Source organism: Lygodium microphyllum, chromosome 18 (genome assembly GCF_053477565.2).
Source record: "Lygodium microphyllum isolate KBCC chromosome 18, Lygodium_microphyllum_v1.1.10, whole genome shotgun sequence".
Classification (NCBI taxonomy): domain Eukaryota; kingdom Viridiplantae; phylum Streptophyta; class Polypodiopsida; order Schizaeales; family Lygodiaceae; genus Lygodium; species Lygodium microphyllum.
This window is the reverse complement of record NC_141152.1, coordinates 24903532-24920540: the sequence shown is the minus strand read 5'-3', so window position 1 is coordinate 24920540 and position 17009 is coordinate 24903532. Positions and strand designations below refer to the sequence as shown.

General features: G+C 40.4%; 1 pseudogene; it reads right to left on the bottom strand.

The window, feature by feature from the left end:
• Nucleotides 1-472: 472 nt before the first annotated feature.
• Nucleotides 473-2695, bottom strand: LOC148020685 (calmodulin-2-like; annotated as a pseudogene).
• Between the last annotated feature and the right edge of the window lie 14314 nt (nucleotides 2696-17009).

The following is a 17009-nucleotide window of genomic DNA, read 5'->3' as shown; positions in this document are numbered from 1 at the left end:
GCAACTCCCTCTTTTACATCAGAAGATCTAAACTTTGTTGTGACAACATGACCTTTTGATTTAGACCGGTAATTATTGTCTATGTTCAAATCCACAACCTCACGTAGCTTCTGAGAATCCTGAACCCATTCTGGGACAACAATTTTGTATGTCTCAGCCTTGGCAAGGAGAAGTGAGCATTCTTGTCACAATACCTTCTCCAAAAAAAACCTTGAATCCAACAATCCAGCACCTGACTGTACCACGTTACATAAATGGAGCTCTCTACTAAAGCATTAGAGGTCAATTGGAAGAGTGAATGCTGCCACCATACAGCAAACTAAAGTGACCAAGTTTGTATGTGAGGGTCTTGCTAAAGTACAAATAGAATTGGCTTTGTGTTGTTTTCAAAATAGAAATCACCAGTAACCGTTTTCTGGCATAGCAGGTAATGTCCACCACAACATTTCTCCAGATGCAGAAAAAGGGTGGCTCATTTGGAAAGCATCATTCTTACAAACTCCTCATAATTTACTTGTCCATCATCATCTACATCTGCCTCATGAATCATCTCATCCACTTCCTCATCTGTCAACTTCTCTCCAAGATTCATCATCACATGGCCCAGGTCTACCGTAGAAATAAAGTCATTCTGGTCTTTATCAAAAACCTTGAAGGCTTCCTTTAATTACTCTTCAGAATCAGTGTCTGTTTCCATCCGCATCAATCTCATTGATCATCTCTTGCAGCTCTGCTTCCGTTGGATTCTGGCCAAGGTACCGCATCACAGTTCCCAATTCTTTTGTGGTAATGCTTCCATTCCCGTCTTTATCGAACAAACTGAATGCCTCTTTGAATTCAGCAATCTGCTCACTCACTGTTGAGGCCGCAGTTTTGACTGACTGTGCTGGTTACAATCTTGGAGATCCAATTGCACAATTTGAATGTTGTGAGGTCTGATTAGGCTACTAGATGCTAAAATTTGCTAGGCTTTTTGATTAAGGGTGTCTTGGTCCCCTGTTAAAAGTACTCTGCATCCGTGGAAAGCCAGGGCTATGGGATGGACACAGAACATCCCAAAAAAAACAAAACCTGCACGGCATCTATACACCTTATGAATGATGCCCTCTATCCATCCGTGTATGATCGAATTGGCCCCTTAGATTCCGATGCTGACTCTCTCCGAAAAGCCCCTCCACAGCTCTACCTGCTGTTTTTTTCCCCTTCTTTTCTACTTTTTCCTTTCCCCTCTATTATTACCAGCATCTTTTTTGACTTCTAGTAGAATATAGATCTGAATACTGCTACACCCCTCATTTCACCTGATGATGACTCCATGAAGACAGAATTTCTCAGAGCTAGATTAATTACTAAGCTGTTGAGGCCTCAAGCCTCTTAACCAGCCATAGATAGTCACAATTAACCCATTTTCTTAGGCCCTTTGTAGTGTGGAACAGATCACCTTGATAAGCTCTGCCAGTGAATACTATCCAGCCTAGAGCCTCGTTGATATGTGTGCACATATTACCACAATCAATGAGGTCCTTCATGCCTACCCATCAGCCTGTGGTTGTATCTTGTCCTTTGCAAAATACTATTCTTTATACGATCCAGGTTACTGCTCACACCCATTTTTCGGTGAGTATTTGAGATCTGAGATTCAATATGTTGGCCAGTGCTGTTTTATCCACGTGCTATGATTCTGATTGGATGAGCTTTGATGTTGAAAACCCATTGATCAAGAGAAATAAGATCAGAGGGAGAGAAGAGCAGGTACAAATATTTTAGTGTCTGGGCCACAAAGAATGACTACATTTTGTCATCCTTCATTCCAGTGCATAGCTAGAAGCTATACGTGATTGCCTTTCAAAAGCCTGAAAGATGTCCTATCCCCAATCACGATAGATTTGATCCCCAGTTCTACGCCACAAATAAATCAAGGACTCCACTGTCTCTGGCCTCAAGTTATTCTAAGATGTGCCAACGAACATGTGCTAACCGTTGCTGAAGTAATAATTTTCTCCTGCAAGTTTTGTTGGAGTGCGTTGATAGAAATGATAGCATGTTTTCACAAGCTCTTTTGCAGCATCTAGATATCTGGTGGCCTTCTCACCAGTAGCATCTATTGATCCAAGAGCAAGCATTCCTGGGGCAAAACAGGCGAGTTCATCCATCTTGTCTATTAATGAATGAGCTCCAGAACGTTCTGCAATGTACAAAAAAAATTGATGGAGTCGATCTTTTTGTTAATGACATAAGGCCCTCCATTGATTGTTCCCGCATATCCCTTCTTGTTTTGACCTTCCTTCTCATTTTTATGACTGCCTGTTCCTCTGCCCCAAACTTATTTCCAGCATCCTCAGCATGACCTATAATGCTTTACTATTTCTGTCTTGTTTCCTAGTACCCACACTTTTAGAAGATATTCATAGAAACTATCACCCATTGCTCCGAAAGTAACCTTAGAAGTAGTAGGTCTCCCACTATCTGGGAATGTGGAGCTACTTTTAAGACCACCTTCTTCTGTGGTGTTCTGGATCTTTGGCTGTTGTTTCACTTCTTGGAATGTCATATCCAAACTCTGCTATTGAAGACCATCAGTTTCTTTCCAACCAATCCTTGAGGTGTATTCCACACCTCGGATGCACAACAGTACAACACCGTAGCTCAAGGACTCCTTGGCTAGGCATTACAACTTATTGATCATCAAGTACATGGCTAGGATTAGGTACATACTTCTTCAGTAGGTTGATATGAAATACATTATGAACCTTTAGGTTCTCAGGGAGTTGCAGCCTATAAGCACTGGGTCCTAGGCACTTGAGAATCTTGTAGGGTCCATAGTACCTTGGACTTAGCTTCTTGCATTCACCTAAGGATAGGGAACTCTTCTTTGGGCATACGCGAATGAAGACCATGTCTCCTTCCTCAAAGGTTTTATCTTGACGTTTCAAATCCACAAATGCCTTCTGTCTATCCTTGGCAGCTTGGATATCCTGTCTTATTGACTTCATTTGGTCGTCCATATCTTCCAGCATCTGCCTTGAATCTTCGACTCTTAGGATTGGATCTGAGAAGTTTAAAGGACTTTGACATTCATGCCCATACAATGCTTGAAAAGGGGTCATCTGAATGCTTTTTTGGTAAGAAGCATTGTAGGAAAACTCAACCAGTGGTTGGCAAGTATTAAATCCACCTTTTTTGGTTCACGACAGTAGTGTGCCCTTAGCATATCCTCGATGACTTGGTTGACTCGCTCCGTTTGACCATTGGTTTGGGGATGGTAAGCTGTACTAAAACAGAGTTGAGTTGCAATAGCTTCAAAGATAGCCCTCTAGAAGTGTGATGTGAAGAGAGAATCACGATCACTAATGATTCTTCTGGGCAACCATGCAGTTTGAATATCTCCTTGATAAATAATCTTGCAATGTCAGAGGCTTTATACTTTGTCTGAACAGGAATAAGATGTGCAACCTTAGTGAGCATATCAACCACAACCATGATGGAGTTGTATCCTCCCTGAACTTGGGGTAGGCCAACAATAACTGATGAATCCCCATTTCATTTGGGAAATGTCAAGTGGTTGCAACTTTCCTGGCATTTTGACATGTTCGGACTTAATACGTTGACAAGACAAACACTTAGTGACATATTTGAGAACGTTACCTTTAAGCCTCTCCCGATAGTAGTTCTATCCCACATTGAGGGTCTTGGCATAGCCAGGATGTCCCGAAAAAGGGGAATCATGAGCTTCCCAAAGTATCTTTTGCTTGAGTGACTGGCTCGCTTGTATACATAATCTCGTTCTATAGTAGACAAGTCCACTATTGATAGAGAATCCTTGATACTAGCCTGTAGCTTCGGGTCTTGATCCTTGATAGGGATCTCCCTTAGCATCTTCTGATAGGTTGGATCATGGCAAGCTTCTTCTCTAGCTAGCTCAAGTATTGGGTTGTTTGGTATGGAAACCTTTGTGGCTAGAGATCTAGCTGTTGATGGATTTTGTAAGATTAGAGAATTAAGGAATGCCTTCTGAATGAGTGCATCGGCAACTATATTCTCCTTTCCAGGCTAGTATTTGATTTCAAAATCATACTCCTCTAGCACTTCAATTCATCGACGTTGCCTCATGTTGAGTTCATTCTGGGTAAAGATCCACTTGAGACTTTTATGATCCGTCACTAGGGTAAACTTGTTACCCAACAGGTAGTGTCTCCAAAGATTGAGGGCATGGATGACAGGTAATAGCTCTAGATCATGGGTGGCATAATTCTTCTCGTGGCTCTTCACTTTCCTTGAAGAGTATGCTATAGGATGACCTTCTTGCATAAGCACAAATCCTAGGGCAAGCGTACTAGCATCAATTACTACTTCAAACTCCTTATTGAGGTCCGGAAGTTTGAGGATAGGTGCTAATACCAAAATTTTCTTTAGCCTATCAAAGCTAGATTGTTTGATAGTTGACCATGCAATCGATGTTTGCTTCTTCAGTAGATCCGTTGAGGCGCTACAATCAAAGCATAGTCTTTGATAAAGACCCTGTACTATCTTGTCAATCCAAGAAAACTGTGTATTTCTTTGATAGTTGTTGGTATTGGCCATTCTAGAACATCTCTGGCTTTGGCCCGTGGATCCACTGAGATTCCTTCCGCTGATACGATGAATCCAAGATATTCAATCTGACGTTTGAAGAATGCACACTTCTTCATCTTGGCATAAAGCTTGTGTGCTCTCATTGTCTCAAGGACAATCCGAAGCTGGGGTTCATGATCTTCTTCCTATTTGGACTAGACTAAGGTATCATCGAAGAAGACAAGTACAAAGTCATCAAGATATGGGCTAAAGATATCCTGCATTAACCTGTTGAAGGTGGCAGGTGCATTTGTCAGCCTGAATGACATGGCTAGGAACTCAAAGTGTCCATATCTTGTGTTGAATGCTGTCTTTGGGATATCTTCTTCCTTGATCCTTATCTGATAGTATCCAGATCTTGGAGAAGATCTTTGCACCTTGAAGATGGTCAAGAAGTTCATATATTCTTGGAATAGGATACTTCTTCTTAATGGTTGATTGATTCAACCCTCTATAATCAATACACAGCCGAAGCGTTCCATCTTTCTTCTTCTGGAACATCACTGGAGCTCCCCATGGCAAACTACTGGGACAGATGTAGCCCTTATCTAATAGTTGCTTGAGTTGCTCTTTCAGCTCAATTGCTTCCGAGATGGACATTCTATAAGGCCTCCTTGCAATTGGCGCAGCTCCCGGCACTAGCTTGACCTCATGATCAACTTCCCTTTGAGGCAGAAGTTTTGTCAGCTCTTCAAGAAATACGTCTGCGTACTCCTTTAGCCATGAATGTTCTTCACTAGACTCCTGCTTCTGATCTAGCTTATTAAGCTTAATCAAGTAGACACGTAGTCCCTTTCTAACTCCCTTTATAATTCGAGATGCTTCGGCCAATTGAATTTTTCAGCTTTCCAGCCTCTGCTTGAGTTGTGACCAATTCCCCTTTAGAGTTTCAAAAGGAAACTTGGCCCTTTCCACAATGAATGTGGGTGTCATTAGGTTTAAGCCAATCCATTCTGAGCAAGCACTCATGGATACCTAGGTTCATGACCCTCAATCTGATCGAAGTCCTTAAAAGAATTCCACCTTAGCAGTTTGCTTGGTACAAGTGACCTCATGACCGTTTGCTAATTCCACAAGCAAGCTAGGTGCTTCTATTGTGGCTATTCCTAATCTTCTTGCACAAGCTGATGAGATAAAGGAATGCGTACTGCCACAATCATTCAAGGTTTTGAAGCCTTTACCTTGATAGTCTGATGGTGTCTGAATCACCGAAAATTGGCGATTCGGGCCTTTCTTGTGAAGGGCAGCATGGACTATTGCCCTCTCAAAGTTTGCTTCCATGGTCGGGTCTTCTTCTTTGCACATTTCCCTGTTGGCAACACAGAGAGTTCTTCCTCTGCCCCGGGCAATTCCTTAGAATGTTCTTTGACATTGTCCTCCACCAAGTTTGGGACATTGCCTTTTGAAATGACCGGGCTCATTGGAATGGAACCAACGGAGGTTGCGGCCTTTACCTTGGGTAGGAACAAAGTTATTAACATTGTTGGTTCTCGCTTTCTTCCTTTGTCCTCGGTCCTGGTCTGCACCTCCTGAATTATGGGTGCAACTCGAATGAGTGCATCCTGAAGATTTGTTGGGCGCATTGATTCGAGGCGAGTATTTCGACACTTGTTGTGTCATATCCATTTGTGGCGCTGTTAACTGTTTTTTTGAAACTGAAAAAGCCCTAGTCTAACTGTAGTTAAGTTTTATTTTTGCTAGCTTAGTTGTTTGCGTGACAGTTTGTTTTGATATTTTGTAATTAGATTTCTTGTGTTTGACTAGCATAGGATTTGTTTCTGTCATTTTGTTTGATCTGTTGAGTGTGAAACTTGATAGCCTTGGTCGAGCTTGGTATTTCTTTGAATAGGATGAAGCTTGTGTTTGTCAATAGCTACTGAACATTGAGGAGCTAGGTATGTTTTCTTGTGGAGACTTTTGCACATCACGGGGATAATGGGTTCACGAGCACTTCACATTGCACTTATTGATACACTGCACTTGGGGGTCGTCTCTTGTCCTTATCAAATATTTCCATGCCATGAGTTGGAATTAAGCACATTTTACACCATCATTGAGCACTTGCACGGCATGAGGTCCACTGCAACTATATGCAGTAAATCTAGATGCATGCGCACATGAGAGAGCACCTGTCATTGAGCACACACATTTCTTGCACGCACCATTTGGAATGTTCATCACAAAGTTAGGAACCTTTGGTTGAGAGTGTAAGGTGGTTGGGTGAGTTAGAGGGTCATGAAGGACACCATCAATTGTGAGAAGGATTGTTTATATTTGGTCAACAACTTGAGGACCATCATTTTCTAGAGTGATTGTGAGATTTTGGATGGGTGGAGCGGAGTATATCATATCTTTTTTATGAGAGTTGAGAGGTGAGGGTAAGAGTTTAATTAATAAGGAATTCTGTTTGCATTTTGCATGACGCACGATCACATCTAGATAGGCTAGGCACAACTTCTTCAGTGCATTCATAATTTTTGTGTGAAACATTGATTGATTTGTTGCATATCATGGATCCGACTTTGCATATTATTTCAAATCATGTATAATTGGGCACGTAGTTCATTTCAAAAAACCATATTCTTGCTAGGGCACATTGCATAAAAAATAGGTTCATATCCAAAGAATGCTTATTTTGAAGACTCGAGGATCAAAGGAAAAGATCGTACGTTTTACATCATTATCGAAGGAAAATAGGACATGTGTGGTAAAAGTGTATGAAATTACAAGAACAATAGGCAGCCAAGGAAGAGAATAAGTCGTCCAAGTTAAAAGATGGAGAAAAATGATGCAATTTACGAATATCAAAATGTGTGCTCGATTATGATGGATTTTTGTAATTCTGTCTACGCTAGCTTGTCAACGAAATATGTTTCGATCGTTTCGAGTAGCCGAATGACTATATTTGGAGTTAAAATGACGAAGTTATGATCCAAACAAGTTACAAACAGGCATAAAGCAGAAAAAACGAAAATAATGAAAAGCAGTAGAAAAGCAAAAGCCAAAAGCTGAAAGCAAAAAGCCTAATGTGTGTGAGTGTGCATAGAAAACTATATAAGGAGAGGAGATTGGAGAGTTAAGGGCCTTCCCCCTTGATTATAATTGTACTATATGAGAGAGGAGAGTGGAGGGTCGCATGCTAGAGTGAGCTCTTGTCATGCTAATTCGGAAGTTGGAGCTTTTGGGTGTCAAAGCGCCAAAGCATCGGCTCAAGGTTGTTAAGGTATGAGAATATATTTCTCTTGGTTTGTTTTCAAATTATTGGTATTTCCATTGTATGGTTGTATGATGCTCTACCCGCATACGAGTTTTAAATTGTTTTGAGCTATAAGAGGCATTGTTCATTGTTTTTAGTCTTGTTTTTTGTGTGGCTTGTGATTTTTTATCAAATATTTGAATTTTTCAAATTGAGTTTGCATTCGACAAAGTCAATTACCCCAAGCGGCACTCCTTAACATCTCATTATCAGGTTGTGAGTGAGGCTTGCTCTCGATCACCACTCACGTAACATCTCTTTTTTTGTGCCCCCGCTGAGGAGTGCCGAAATTAACATTGTTGTTGTTTTGAATGTGAGTTTGTTCTGATTTCTTGTGATTGTTGAAAATGGTTGATGATTTTCTTGAGTTCCATGGTAATCATATTGAAGATCCCGAAAGATTTTTAGAAAAAATAGAGCTATGTTGTTTGATAGGGAGAGTGACTGATCCTAAGAATAAACTATCAAGATTGTGGGAGAGAAGGAAGGAGTCTCACTTGCAGCTTTTTTGCTTGCACAATAGGGGAATTCACACAAGGGTGGAGGCTGAAATCAGTTTTCCTCTTCTTAGTTGTGTAAGCCAAAAAAGAACTCTTATACAAAGAAATAGAAGAACCCTATATATGGGTCTCAAACCAAACTCAACTAACTAAGGTGGCATAGTAACTGAGCCACAAACTAGAGTAGATAAGGATAGCTGTCATCTAGCTATCATTCATGGGCGGTGTACCAACCGCATCTGCAACTAACAAGTCGGTGACATAAATGCACAACGGTCACCTTGGCATATCACGAGTGGAGCTCGATATCTCAGCACTCCCCCTCGAGCTCAATCCCAATTCTTGCACACCAAGCAGGTCTCTGAACTTGCGCAGCTTCTCTGTGTCCATTGCCTTCGTAAATATGTCAGCTACTTGATCCTCTATGCTGACATAAACTAGATCAATAAGACCTAGTAAAACCCTCTCCCGCACATAGTGATAATGCACCTCAATGCACTTTGTTCTAGCATGATAGACTGGGTTATTTGCCAAGTGTATACTACTCATGTTGTCACAATAAATGACAACTGGCCCATCTGTAGGCTGATGCATATCATAAAGTAGCTTATGCAACCAAGCTACCTCACATGCAGCCATTGCTGCACCCTTGTACTCAGCCTCTGTGCTCGAGAAGGCAACTGTAGGCTGTTTCTTGCTGCTCCAAGTGACTGCAGCACTCCCAAAAGAGAACACATATCCACTGGTAGATTGTCTATCAGAAATATTACTAGCCCAATCAGCATCAGTGTATCCATGCAACTGTATCTGAACCCCAGTCTCATGAAATAGTCCATACTGCAATGTGGACTTCACATATCTGAGTATGCGTCTAGCCGCGTCCAAATGTGGTTTCCTTGGAGCCTGCATAAACTGACTTACCAATCCAATAGCATAGCTCAAATCTGGCATGGTAATAGTCATATAAATCAAATTTCCTACTATGCGTCTGTACATAGTAGGGTCTTCAAGAAGCTCACCTGCATCTGTGCTCAGCTTCACATTCTGCTCCAAAGGAACTGAAATAGGCTTACAGCCTGTCATCCCATATTTGGACAGCATGTCCAATCCATACTGCCTCTGCAAGAGCTGTATCCCACTTGGTGATCTAATCACCTCAATGCCCAAGAAATAACGCAGCTCTCCCAAATCCTTCATCTCAAACTTCTGCTTCAATAGCATTTTCACATGAACGATATCTTCATCACTATCACCTGTCATAATCAAATCATCAACATAAATGACAAGTAGCATAATACCTTTCTTTGTTTTTCTCACATAAAGTGAGAAATCTGCCTTGGAAATCTGAAAGCCAATAGTGACAAGATACTGTCCTATCTTGTTAGACCATGCTCTAGGTGCTTGCTTCAAGCCATACAAGGCTTTCTTTAACTGCAAACAAACTCAAGATGAACAACATGCACATAACCTGGTGGCTGCTCCATATAGACCTCTTCTTGCAAATCACCATGCAAGAAGGCATTCTTTACATCCATCTGATGTAAAGACCATCCCTTTGATGCAGCCATAGCAATGACTACTCTTACGGTTGCCATCCTTGCAACCAGACTGAATGTTTCTTCATAATCAATGCCATTTCTTCATAATCAATGCCATATGTTTTGTGCATACCCCTTGACTACTAATCTTGCCTTGTATCTGTTCACAAAACCATCTACATTGTGCTTCACCTTATAAACCCACTTACAGCCAATTGCATTCTTACCTTTAGGCAAAGGTACCAATTCCCATGTAGCATTTGCTTCCAAGGCATCCATTTCTTCATCTATGGCTTTCTCCCATTTTTCTTTTCCCATGGCTTGCTCAAAAGAAATGGGTTCTGGTTCCTGTATCACTTTGACCATATATGCATAGTGAATGGCTATAAATCCATTATATTTCAGCCTATCCACAGGATACCTAGCTCTGGTAGACCTGCGCAAAGTAGATTCACTCCCAGGTGCTCTCAAAACATCCCTGGTCTTCCTTACTCCAGGTGTAACAATAGAAGGAATACCCAACTCATCATCAATGCTCTGTTCTGAGCCACTGCATTCACCATCCACATAAGAGTGACCTGCATTCACATCAAACATGGGCTGATCTACCTTCTCTTTTTCTTTTCGTGATACCTGCATACCACTATCTACATTGCTTTGAGAAGATTCTCCTGATCTCGATCTTCCTGTCCATGGCAAAGAATGTGAACCACTGCTAGAGGACGCTCTAGGTCCACTAATATTTTGTGACTGCTGTTGTGAATTCTATGCAGCATTAGCATTTTGTGCATCTACATCATCAATCACATTTACTGTTTTATATCAGCTACTCATCTGATCAAAAACAATATCTCTGCTCACTGTAAACTTACGAGTAGAAGGGTTATAGCATCTATACCCTTTCTGCTGCAAAGAGTAACCAATAAAGATGCACTTCTCAGCTTTTGGATCCAACTTGGATCTCAACTCATCTGGCACATGAACATAGGCAATGCAACAAAAAATTTTCAAATGAGAAATATCTGGTTTCCTACCAGTATACCTCTCCTCTAGAGTCATCCCATGTATTGCTGCAGTGGGAGTCCTGTTCATTATGTAGACTACTATAGCAACTGCTTTAGCCCAGTAAAAATCTGGCAAGTTTTTTTCATTGAGCATGGCACGAGATACCTCTCCAATATGCCTGCTTTTCCTTTCTGCAATTCCACTTTGTTGTGGAGTATGACTGCATGAATATTTTTGCTTTATGCCATGCTCCTACAGGAATCTTGCAAACTCATTTGAGAGGTACTCTCCCCCTCCATCTGACCTTAGGCATTTTATTTGCAGACTTGTTTCTTTTTCAACCATAGCTTTAAGAGTTTTGAAATGCCCAAAAACTTCACTTTTCTTTTTCATAAAATACACCCAAACTTTTCTGCTATAGTCATCAATAAAAGTGACAAAATAATGACAACCTCCAAGAGATGCAGCTTTAGTAGTCCACACATCAGAGTGGATTAATTCCAATGGCTTCTTACTCTCTTGAACATGTCTAGGAAATGGTTTCCTTGCCTGTTTTCCAAATTGGCAGGCTTCACATACCTTATGCATTTTTGCACCCTTGAATTTAGGCAATCCTGCAACAATATTTTGGGCCTGCATTGATTTAAGTCGCTGTACATTAACATGACCAATGCGTTTATGCCAGATATCAATATCTACAACAACACCGGTCCCATGTGCAAACATTGCTACACTCAATTCAGGCATGTCTGCATCCAACGTAAACATTCTGCACTTCTTCTTTCCTTTTGCTATCAAGCGACCTTTATTGTTCATATCCTCAACAAAACATCCATGAGGATTAAATCTGACCTGCAAGCCCTGCTCAACCATTTGACCAACAGAAACCAGATTCTTGGTGATATTCGGGACATGAAATACATCGGACATGTATTTCTTTTTTCCATCCTGCATAGACAAAGGAAATTTTCCAATCTGTACAATAGGATGTGCAGTATCATCACCAGTCTCCACAAATCCTAGTTTTTCCATTTTCCTTGCATCCTCCATCCATTCTGCATGACTTGTCATGTGGTTTGATGCACCTGAGTCAACATACCACACTTCATTGCTTTCTTCTACACTTGTCACAGAATTGGTCATGTGCCGCACCATAAATAAATGCTCATTTCTGCCATCACCCTGTCTACTAGAAGATGCATAATTCTTTCAAGGCAACTTTTGAAACAGAAACAGGCTTGAAAGTGAAGTGCTTGAGATCAGATGGAGCGGGAGAGTATCTCTCTAATGAGTTTAGTGGCTTCTTGAGGACTAATGGGATAAAGAGGCATTTTACTTGCAGTATACTAAACAACAAAATGGGGTTACTGAAAGAAAAAATAGGCATATTGTAAAAGTTGCACGAGCATTAATGGCTGAATAGAATATGCCAAAAATGGTCTGCCCTCTGTATCTATCAATGAGCGTGAGACAAAGGCTAGGGTGAGTGACCAGTCCTTTCCCTTCCATTCATGATGTCATTCTGCTTTTTATAGCAGTCTTTAGCCATATGACCCATTTTACCATAGTAGTAGCATTCAACATTATTGTTTGCATTTTGGCCTCTTTGCCATCCACCACGACCTCTTTGGCTCCCCCTGCCTCTAGAGTTGCCACGTACTCCTCCATAGGACTGGTTTTCTTGAGTTTGCTGCATATTTTGATTTCTACCATGGCCTCCAGATCGGCCTCCTCTACCTCTGCCTCTACCTCTTCTAGCATTTGAGTAGAAGACATCTTCTTTTGAAGTTCCTCCTGAAGAAGATGCACCACCATTTCTCTGCTCCTCAAAAATTAGAAGAGCAATCAACTCCTCAAAATCAGGAAATCTTTCACAGATGGAAATGGATGTTCGGAACTGTACATAATCCTTTCCTAGACCATTCAAGGTCACGGAAACTAAATCATCATCTTCCACTGGCGACCCAATGGAAGCAAGTGCATCCGCAATCTTCTTCACCTTCATGTGGTAGTCATTGATGCTCATATTTTCTCTTTGCACATTATGCAACTCTTGCTTGAGCTGCATTTTCCTAGCTTGCGTATTTGTGCTATACATTTTTGATAAAGTATCCCATGCCTCCTTTGGCGTACTTGCATCCTGAATATGCACAATCATAGAGTCTGAAATACTGATAGACAGCCAGTACATAACTTTCCTGGCTCTCTCATGCCATGCTTTAAATGCCTACATTTGCTGTTGATTGGGAACATCAGGAAGAACTGGTTCTTCTTCATTTCCTACAACAAATTCCCAATATCCTTTTCCCATAAGGAAATTCGTCATTCTAAACTTCCATGCTTGGAAGTTGTTCTTGTCAAGCTTTTCAGTGACAATCTGTGAAAGAGAATCAGACGCCATTACAAAACACTGCAAAAAATTCTGTCACTGCAAAGAACACAACTTCAGCCTCACAAGGGCTAATTTGCAAAACTAAAGAAAGTGGTATTTGACCAGATGGTCACTTCCTAGTGACGATTTTGCATCAACAGGCAACAGGGATGATTCTGTAACGCCCAATGTCTCTGCGCACAGGTATACGATGCAATTTCTACAGTAACTTTTCACCGACCTGTAGAACAATGGTCGCACATCATAAAATAGGGCCTTTTCCTGAGTGCGTGCAAAAAACTTCCGCCTCCAAAACAGGCCCCAAAATGGCCTCAAATAAAAAAAACAGCGTCACCAAGGGCTAAAGCCCTAACCCGCAGCATATACTGGCCTCTTGCTTCATTGCGAAGGGCATCTCAACCTGAGACAATGCACTCTTACAATTTTTGGCTGTGCTACCTGCAGAGATGTGCTCCCAAAACAGAAAATGAAAGCAACACTGCTCCTCTTACCAGAACACCGCGAACTTGGTTTGCTTTCTTGAGCTCCTTACCATGAACAAGGCTCTGATACCATGTCAAGATTATGGGAGAGAAGGAAGGAGTCTCACTTGTAGCTTTCTTGCTTGCACAATGGGGGAATACACACAAGGGTGGAGGCTGAAAACAGTTTTCCTCTTCTTAGTTGTGTAAGCCAAAAAAGAACTCTTATACAAAGAAATAGAAGAAGCCTATATATGGGTCTCAAACCAAACTCAACTAACTAAGGTGGCATACTAACTGAGCCACGAACTAGAGTAGATAAGAATAGCTGTCATCTAGCTATTATTCATGGGCGGTGTACCAACCGCATCTGCAACTAACAAGTCGGTGACATAAATGCACAACGGTCACCCTGGCATATCACGAGTGGAGCTCGATATCTCAACATAAACTCTAGATTTTTAGATATCAATTGCAAGGAGAAGCATGAAATTGGTTGCTTGACTTTGAGAGAAGCTTGAAATTTAGGAGACAAAATTTGGATTATGAGACCATTAAAAATGCATTTCTATCTAGATTTAAAAAAAGAGAAAATCAAAGTGAGATTTGGGCGAAAATAGAAACTTCTGTTCAAAAAGATGATCAGTGTGTTGAGGATTTTGCTAGGGAGTTAGAAAGATTGTGGAATCGATGGAGTTTAACATTGTTAGAAGGTGAGATAGCCCCAGTTATGTTGAAAATAATGAATTTTGTAAATGGGTTGAAATTAGAAGATTGGAGAGTGAAATTAGAGGTAAAAAACCCTAAGACTTTTGAGGAAGCAGTGAAGATAGATCAATATCAAGAGAGGAAGACCAAAAGAAAAAAAGATTTAGGGTTTGATGAACCAAGGGAAAGGTTGAGTTCAAGGCGAGTTGAGAGAAAAGTTTTGAGGAGAAGAGAGTTAGTTATGCCTATCCTGAGAGAGGTATACTATATTCTCTATTTAAGAGAGATGAGTTGACTTGTGAGAAATCAATTGAAGTATGTGAGGAGAAACTCCCTAGGGTAGTTGAGGAGAAAAATACTTGTTTGACTGATTGGAGTGAAGAGTCTAGGAGTGTGAATTCATACCCATTGACCCACTGATACTTCTGGTTCAGTGATCAGTGATTTAATTAAAGAAGAGGGATCGACTGATGATACTTTGGAGCTTGAGGACTATAGAGATGAGCAAGAGTTGGATCTGAGTTGTAAAGAAGAAAATGAGAGACCATATTGTTTTAAGGACCAAGAGTTCTCATGTTCCTTGGGAGAGGATGAGAGTGAAGAAAGTTTTGATATTTTTGATGAGGGAAGGTGTGATGAAAATTCTGATAGTCATGGCAGTGTTGAATAGAGTAAATAAATTTTAGAGAGTGATTTTGTTTGCCTTGGTGATAGTATAGATGGATTTGATTGCTTGAAAGATGAAGAGAGAATAGAGGATGATTTTTTGAGTCTTTTAGAAGAGCATGAGGGGGAGGGCTTAGAAACTATAAGTTTTCAAGATGAAGTTAAGGGTTCGAATTTGTTGCCTAATGAGTTTATGGAAATTTGTTGTGAGTTTGGTTGTGAGTTTGTTAATCAAAAGAGTATGGAGGTTTTAGGTTCTGACTCATGTTGTGATTTTGGTGTTGGTGTTGTTGACTCTGATGAGTCTTGTGAGTTATTTGTTGATGGTTTAAGTAGCCCTGGAGAGGCTTTTGTTTGTGGTGTTGATGATGTTATTTTGAGTAGACCTAATCTCTTACTCCTTGATAGTTGTGTAGATAATTGTTTGGTTGATTTTGGCAACAATGTTGAAGAGAAAACTTCATCTGATAGTCTTTTAGTTTCTTTAAGTTCTCCTGAAGGTTTTGATGTTGTTTGTAATGATTCTGATTGGGGTTTTGAGGATCTTGAGAGTGACATTGATGAGGATGTAAGAGAGAATTTGAATAATGCTTTGAAGAGAATTGAAAATTTGGGGGAAGAGAGATTTAAAACCAAGAAAATAGTGTTGGAAGGTATTTGTGAGGAGGAAGTTAAGGATTTGGTAGTTGAGGAGTCCTTGATTGAGGTTTTAGACCCAAAATTGTTGTATTGTGAAGATGTTATTTGTGATGATGTAGAGGTGAAAGTTTCTTTAGTTTCTTGTAAGGATACTATGGAAGGTGTTTACTACTCTTTGTGTGTGAAAGAATCGATGGAGTCTTGTATTGTTGATGAGTTGAGTGATGTGGCTGGGTGTCCTGGAGTGACCCCATTTGTGGATGTTGTTGTTTTTGTGGCGTTATGAGTCCGAAGTTGACTCCTTTTGATGTTGTGTTTGATTTGGAGATTGAGTTGGGAGATCCTTACATAGTATCTTTAGGAGAAGTTGTAGATGAATCAGTGAATGAATTTGAGATTGGCAACAAAGAAAGGGTCAAAACTTTATTTAGAGACTCTAAAAGTAACATCGTTTTTCCTAGGGAGGATGGGTGGGATATGAAGATTTTGGATTATGGTTGGGATTTGAAGAATTTGGAGGATGATGTATTTTTCTTAGATAGAGAGGATTGTCTCAAGGATTTTGATGAGAATTTCATGAATGAGTTTTGTCTACATATAAAGGAGCTGTTTGAGAGAAATGTGCCATTTGTGTTTGTTGAGAAGATTGTGGATAGATCGTTGGATTTGATTTTTGATTGGCTCATAAATGTTGCATCGTTATATGAAAGCAATTGCTGCACATGAATGCTTTTGCAGACCAGGGGGAGGGCTAAATATGCTAAGCGTTTTTTTGAAACTGAAAAAGCCCTAGTCTAACTATAGTTAAGTTTTATTTTTGCTAGCTTAGTTGTTTGCATGACAGTTTGTTTTGATATTTTGTAATTGGATTTCTTGTGTTTGACTAGCATAGGGAGAGGAGATTGGAGAGTTAAGGGCCTTCCCCCTTGATTATAATTGTATTATGTGAGAGAGGAGAGTGGAGGGTCGCATGCTAGAGTGAGCTCTTGTCATGCTAATTCAGAAGTTGGAGCTTTTGGGTGTCAAAGCGTCGAGCATCGGCTCAAGGTCGTTAAGGTACAAGAATATATTTCTCTTGGTTTTTTTCGAATTATTGGTATTTCCATTGTCTCTTCAATTTGATTCATAAGGAAATGGTTAAAAGAGGCTCGTGGTATTGACACGAACCGGTATGGATACATATATTGGGGATGAACCTCAAGCTAATACAATATGGTTGTGTGATGCTCTACC